Raw genomic sequence first — 7,404 nt, 5'->3', positions numbered from 1 at the left:
CTTCATTATTAAAAAAAACAGGGTTTTCACAATTTTCCAGTCTAACGGTTTCAACACTATGTTTCCATAAGTGGGACCATTCAATGACGTAAATGTCTGTACTTTTCTTCGAGTGTATAGAAATCCATGTCAAGGATTACCTTCAATATCTGGGCTGGAATCTTTCCGTTTTGTTAGCGTGTTGTTAATCATTTCTGAAATTGATTCTTTGCCTTCCCTTCAATCTACGTTCATTTTATCTGCAATGTGGTCAGTGAATTGTTACTTGGATGGGAACAATCATTTTGCCAGAGGCAATGATTAAACGTTCCAGTGTATTAATTCAAAATGACCAAGAGGTAAGGCAATTTAGTGATATTTAAATTACAATTATCATTGCTCTCAGATCCCCTTAATCTAACATTCTCTGAGTCATTAGGTTTTAGGGGTGTCCGAGCCAGTGACAATATTATTTTAAGGCCAATTATTAAAAGTAAAACACAGCACAAGCAACAATTCTTCCCAGAGTTTGAGTCTCTCTTACTCTGAATTCAACAAAACAATCTGGATGCATTATCTCTGAGCAATGTATCTATGTGATCTTCCTCATGTGAACAGGAACATTTCCATTGTTTATCAGATCTAAACATGTGTTTTATCTTTTCAATACAAATCGCTCCACTCCTCCCATCAGGGTGCGGTGGTTCCATGGTAGACCCAGTTACCAGTCTAATATAAGGGAATATTAGAAATATTCTGAGGGAATCAATCCTGCTGGGGCAGGTTTGATGTTCTCTATGGAGACAGTTTGCCCACCCAGTCTCGATCATCGCAGTCCTATTATTGATAACCTGTGTAATAAAGAAAGGAGCTTTCCATCTTGGACGGAAGAAACTAGGGTCGGAATTATTTTTATGGAATTTCTTTTTTTTTTGGACTCATTTCCCTTGTTGTGATCTCAAAACTGTCTTGTCAGGTTGCTTTGCTTTCTCTTGAATTCCTATCAATTCTCTCAATTCCTTTGAGAGTTGGGTGTAGGCAATGGTTGGCCTGAGTTAGTGATTAGGGGTGTATTTAAGTGGACATTGTAAATTAAGAAATAAGGTGTCACATTCTTGCATACACCTATTTTCACAATTGGCACTTGGTTAACTGACAGTTACACTTCAGGGACAAATGTACCGTACTTTGCCTTTAGAACAGGCCAGTTCTGTCAGGCCACTTTGATCTCTTGATTCTTCACTCCACCATACTGCTCGATTGCTACTGGAACGGAGTGCAGTTCCACTTGAAGCCTAATGTTCACACATAACTTGAAAGGCTTTACCACTGAAGGCGGACCCTCAGGTGGCACGTATGCAGGTGGGTGTGACATACTGTCACAGTACTGTGACAGTTGTGGCCTCACTACAAGAAGTTGTAGAGATTAACCATGTATATCCCATACAAAGATCAATTATCGCAAACGTATACTTATTAGGTTTCCAATAAGGTGGGTTGCCTTGGGGTGCCAGAAATAGGCCTACATAATCAATTTGCTACACCTGCATTGGTGCAGTTGTTTTTATTTGTCTTTTAAGAGTTGGCCTTGTGATTGATCCTATATTACAGGCCAGATATTCTTTACTATTTCTTTAAATCACTTACAATCACTCAGCATGAAAAGCCACGAGCCACCAGTTATCATGGCTTATTGTGCATGAGTGGCTAGCCTATTACCATGACAGTATCTGAACCTTTGGTGGGCTTCTCGTATCAATGCTTTCCGCTTGTGGGGAGGAGGTATTTACTTCTTGCCTTTTTTGGGGGCAATATACCAAGTTCGTATTTGTATGCAAATCCTTTGGAATTGGATTTAGTTGTATCTAAGAGAATTCTTAAAACATCACGCTGGCTATTTTTTTATTTGTTGCTTAGTTAATACCAGATCCTTGGCCTCCCTTACCATCCCGACAGCTTGTTTTGTTTGTTCATTGGCTAGTTTATTACCATAGCTGTGGTCCCATAACGTGGGCACGTGGCCAAGTGGTTAAGGCATTCGTCTAGTTATCTCAAGGTCGTTAGTTCGAGCCTCAGCTGTGGCAGCGTGTTTGTGCCCTTGAGCAAGGCACTTAATCACACATTGCTCTGGTCTGTGCGAGGAGTGGTGCCCCACACAGACTTCCAATCTGTACCTTGTAAGGCATGAAAATGCCCGATGCAGGTCTCTCATGGTCTGAGTCTACGTTCCCTCCCTCCCCTGTGGTCCCATGGAGGCCTGCAGTATATCTGGGTTTGTGTAACACCTATACTAATGGTTGAGTCAATAATAGTGCATAAATATTCTTCCACGTGGACAACAGTGGAAGCATTTTACCTCTGTGTGTTCTCCATCTGGTTGTTCTCCAGATGGGGAGATCTTCAAATGCATTCCTAACATAATTAGATAAGATAAGATAAAACTTTATTTATCCCGAAGGGAATTATTGTTGCAAGGTTGCTCACTCAGAAATGCATATTTTAAAATACAAAATGTAAGTATTGAGGGAGAAAGAATACAAGATGTGCATTAAACAGTAATAGTGCAGAATACTGATGTACAATGAAACCATGTATTTATATATTTAAGGAGGAGGAGTTGTAGAATCTTATAGCCATGGGGAGAAAGGATCTCCTGTGGCGTTCAGTGGTGCACCTCAGTGGAAATCAGTCTGTTACTAAAGGTGCTCCTCTGTTTGTCCAGTGTGTCATGGAGGGGGTGAGAGGGATTGTCCATAATGCTCCATAGCTTCTGCAGCTTTCTTCTCTCAGACACAGCCACCAGGGAATCCAGTTCCACCCGCAGAACAGAACCAGCCTTCTTGATGAGCCTTTCGATCTTCTTGGCATCAGCTGCTCTCACCCTGCTGCCCCAGCAGACTGCAATGTAGAATAGACTGCTGGCCATTACTGAGTCATAGAACATCTGCAGCATAGTACTGTAGACATTGAATGACCAGAGACTCCCCAGGAAGTACAGTCAGCTCAGTCCCTTCTTGTACAGAGCTTCTCTATTTTCAGTTCAGTCCAGTTTATGTCCAGGTGAGTTCCTAGGTATTCATAGTCCCAGATGACCTCCACATCCATTCCCTTGATGGAGATGGGAATGCAGGGTGTTTTTGCACCTTCCTGAAGTCCACTACCAACTCCTGTGTATTAGTGTTGTTGATCTGCAGGTGATTCTGCCCACACCACTCAACAGAGTCAATACATATCAAGCCTGATTCTGTTGTATTTGCTTGTTTTAGACATACTATAATTCTGGTACTTTTGCCTCTGCAGTTGAGCTCCATGATTCACTGAAGGATGGGCTTGCAACACACGTAGTTCAAAATCAGTTTCTGATAAAACATTTTCCTTTTATAATCCCTGCTCCTGCCTGTAACTGAGTAGCACCATCTTTCTGGATAATTATTGCTGAGCCATCATAGTACCATATTTGAGAATAATGTTCTAAAGGATGTCATGCTCTGTTGGGGTGAAATTGTATGAAGCATGGTGTATGGGAACTTTTGTTACATCTCCCCTCATTATAGCAGATGGTTACGGCAGTTTTTCTGAGAAACAAAAATTTTAGAATAAGAGGTTTTGTTTAGTCTCTTGTCCGGAGGTCCATTGCTTGCTAAATTGCATTCATCAATTTCTCTAGTGCCTCCTAATCTTCTGGGGCAAAAACAAAAAGGTTTACATTTTTCAGAGTACATCTGTTGTATAATGGTTGTTATGGATCTAGATAATTCAATAGGCCTTTTAGAGCCTTTGGATATTCTACTCAAACTACCTTTTGTCTAAATTCAGGGATTAAGCCAAAATTCCTGGTTGGTAATTGTCATACTTGTGTGGAGCATGGCCAAGTGGTTAGGCCGTTGGACTAGCGATCTGAAGGTCGTGGGTTCGAGCCTCGGCCGGGGCAGCGTGTGTGTCCTTGAGCAAGGCACTTAACCACACAAGGCTCCAGGCCACCCAGCTGAGAATCTGAGAATGGGAACTGGCAAAAATGCTGGGGGTTAATGTCACAATAGACTGGCATGCTATCCGGGGGGTGGGGGGGAGTCTTGTACTCTCAGTTGTTTCACGCCACGGAAACCAGCATAAGCACCGGCCTGATGGGCCACAAGGCTCATGACAGACTTTAATCTTTAATTATCATATTTAAGAAATTTATTTTCTATGACAGAGTTGAATTTTTTTTAATGTTAATTATATAGCCTCTGTCTGTCACTTTCAAGAGGTGAGTGTGACCAGAAGCCATTAGCCAGATCAATGCAAAATTTACACTTTTACAAGTCAATCCTTGCAGCATTTGTTGTGGTGACTGTCGCCAGGCTGAAGTAGGTTCTGTCTGTTTATTCAGGAAAATGTATTCGATGACCAATCACCATTATCGATCAGGCTTTGTTACGCCAAACATGGGCAAGGTAAATCAAGCAGGTTCTTTTATTGAAACACTTTTTTTATAGAGACAGTCTATAGTTTTCTGTAGGATTGCTTTCCTCTATGGTCGAGAATATGCCTCTGTGTGGGAAAGGATAGTATCCTAATTTAATTAGTTGAATATCAGCCATGCCTCAGTGGTTAGGATCTTGTTGCATGTGGTCATAATATTTGGACAAAATATGTTTCATTTTCACTCTGATCATCTTATCCTGATGACAGTCTAGCTGTTTCTGAATATGTACTATGTTTAGATTGTCTGGTGCAGCTGCATCAGTTGTTGGTTTGATTATAGTACAAATCCAAATGGAAACATCTGGGGTTCCTACTAGAAGAGCTGGTTTAGTACAATCTGGAGCAAGCTGGTGAAAAGACATAAGGGTTACTTCTATTCCCAAATATCAGTATGGGATCTTCATAAGTTGGACACTCTACCTTGTTTCCATGTATGCCTACAATTTTAATTTTCCAGATCAGCTCCCCCAGTTTATCACCTTGAATAATATCACAATATAGCATTGAAATGTCTGTACTTGTATCAAAATGGCAGAGTTGAATGTTGCCTAAGATACAAGCTTTGGCATAAGGAAAGGCAAGACTAGGTACATCTGTGTCCTATTCACTAGCTGGAGCATTTAGAGAGGAATTGTTGCTGAAATTCTCCTGAGCAGTTTCTATTGCATTAATGTTGAGAAGTTTGTATTGGGGAAGCTGCAGTGGCTCCTGTACAGGATCTTGTCCCTGTATTCTTCTTTTACTGGCTATAATCAATCTTTTCAGTAACTCTAGTGCATGTTCTCCAGGCTTCATTAGTATATCCAGGGTTTACCACTGTGGGCATCATTCTCATGTGTGCCTGGAAGAAATACACAATATCACCCATGCATCAGGATTAAGATATGGGTCACCAGGTTCTATCACATAAGCATGTGGTTTCCACCATAGTGCTTGCTTTCTAGCTAAAAAGGGGTCAATTTGCTGTTTCTGGGAATGAATTATTGTTGTATTGTTGGGATCGGGTACAAATTGTGATGGTGAGTCTGTCTAATCTGCATCTTACTCTGTTCTATCCCTTCACCATTCCATTCTCTTATTCTCTTGGAAGAACAAAATAATCATCATATTCAATTTGAAGAACAGTCAGGGTATTATCTCATATTTCTGATATATTTTTCACACAGTCTTAACACTGACCAGCATTTGATTGTGCAACTACTGGAACCAGGACATCGGCCATTTTATTGCAGTGGGGGGAAGGCATAGCACTTCTCGTGAGGTCTCTGTGTTATACTACTGAAAAATAACAAATCTTTCTAAAATAATGCTTTTGGTATACTGTGAACATGTTGGACTCCAACTATAATGGTATTGGGCTTGCTGATTGCAAAGTTCTAAACTCAAACGATGACTTTAAGCCCTATCCAATATAAATAGCCACGATTACCCCACTAAGGAGAGATTGTGCCCAAACTTCAAAGACTAATTCACTTCCTTGTCTACTCTCCATGGCGACTTACCTGTCAGTGCCCACTATTTGAGAGGTGGATCACCTTCCCTATGATAGAGGAGATACTTTCAGCTAACAAAGTAGTTTAAGCACAATTCATTTGTTTTCAGTTTTAAATGCAAACAACATTCTTAAAACACATTTACAATGCACAGAAGATTTCTTTCTTATAAAATATTTCGAAAACACGAAGTATTTCCCAAACACGGGTACAATTCCTTTAAGATAAAATGACATACCAACAATGCAGACAAACGGATCTTCCACTGCAGGAATCAAATGCACGGGAATGAACACTAGTTAGCTCATCTCTCATTCTTCCTGATGTTATTTAACCATTCCTAATAAGCTTGAATTGCTCCCTACATACAGTGTTTACTGTTTTTCGGCCACTTGGGTGACTTCATACATATATGATATTTCCTTAGATACCCTTTTTACACGAATGGTCTAAAAGCTTTTTGGAGACACAATCCAAGCTACTTGCAATTATTGCTGTGAAGCTAACTTATTTCTTATTTGAGTACATAAAATTCCCAATTTATTTTAATAGATCGGTTATTGATATGCTAAGTGATTGTCTTCATCTGGTCTGCAAGCTTCCTTGAACTAAACAACTTAGGCAGTGATGTCTATTTTGAAACATGCCAAATTAAATAACCCATTGGCTTTACTGTATCTCTTCAGCAATAAGACAAGTGTTATGGGCTGGCTGCTGCTCCATAGACAGAGCTTGTTTGCAAACCTGTTCTTTTTAACTTCAAGCTGGTTACTGCTTTCCAGATATATTGTAAGAACTGTAGACTGGCTTCCATTTATGACCAGAAACTGAACAAAAGTTATTAACTTGAAGTTTAATTTGCAATGTTTAGTTTTTACAAGAGGCAACTGCTATGTTACGAAAGCTGAGCTTAGCAAAAAGAAGAGGCCCACTGTTCCAGGAAGCAAATATTCATGACATAGGAAGGAAAGAAAAAGAGGCAGAAAATAGGTAAGGAGGAATGAAAGAAAGGAGATGATGGTAGGTCACAAATAGGAAGGAAGAAAATAGCAGTTAGGAAGACTAATAAGATAGGGGAGGGGAGGGGAAATGAAATGAATGGAATAATTGAGGATATAAAAAGAGGGAGGGAAGAAATGCAGGAAAAAAAACTTATTGGAAGCAAGTGCACAAGTATAGACAAGTACAAGTATAGAGATAATTAGGAGAGATCCTGTATCAATTTGATTGATATTTTTATTACCAGCAGAATATAGTTTGAAGGAAGTAGAAGGATTGTGCCCTCTGTGTACCCATCTTCACTGGTAGGAAGCTTGACGTGGACCTCTTTTCCATTCCTTTGGTGAGATTAGTAGACACCAAATAGACATAGAGTTGCAGCTAGCTGGTTCTGTAGGAAAATGGAGGTTAAGGAAACTAATGCATGTGCGAGGGGATGAGGTCCTAATAGGGCTTGCTCTCTGGT

This window comes from Mobula hypostoma, chromosome 6 (genome assembly GCF_963921235.1).
Source record: "Mobula hypostoma chromosome 6, sMobHyp1.1, whole genome shotgun sequence".
Lineage (NCBI taxonomy): Eukaryota > Metazoa > Chordata > Chondrichthyes > Myliobatiformes > Myliobatidae > Mobula > Mobula hypostoma.
This window is presented reverse-complemented; position numbering follows the sequence as displayed.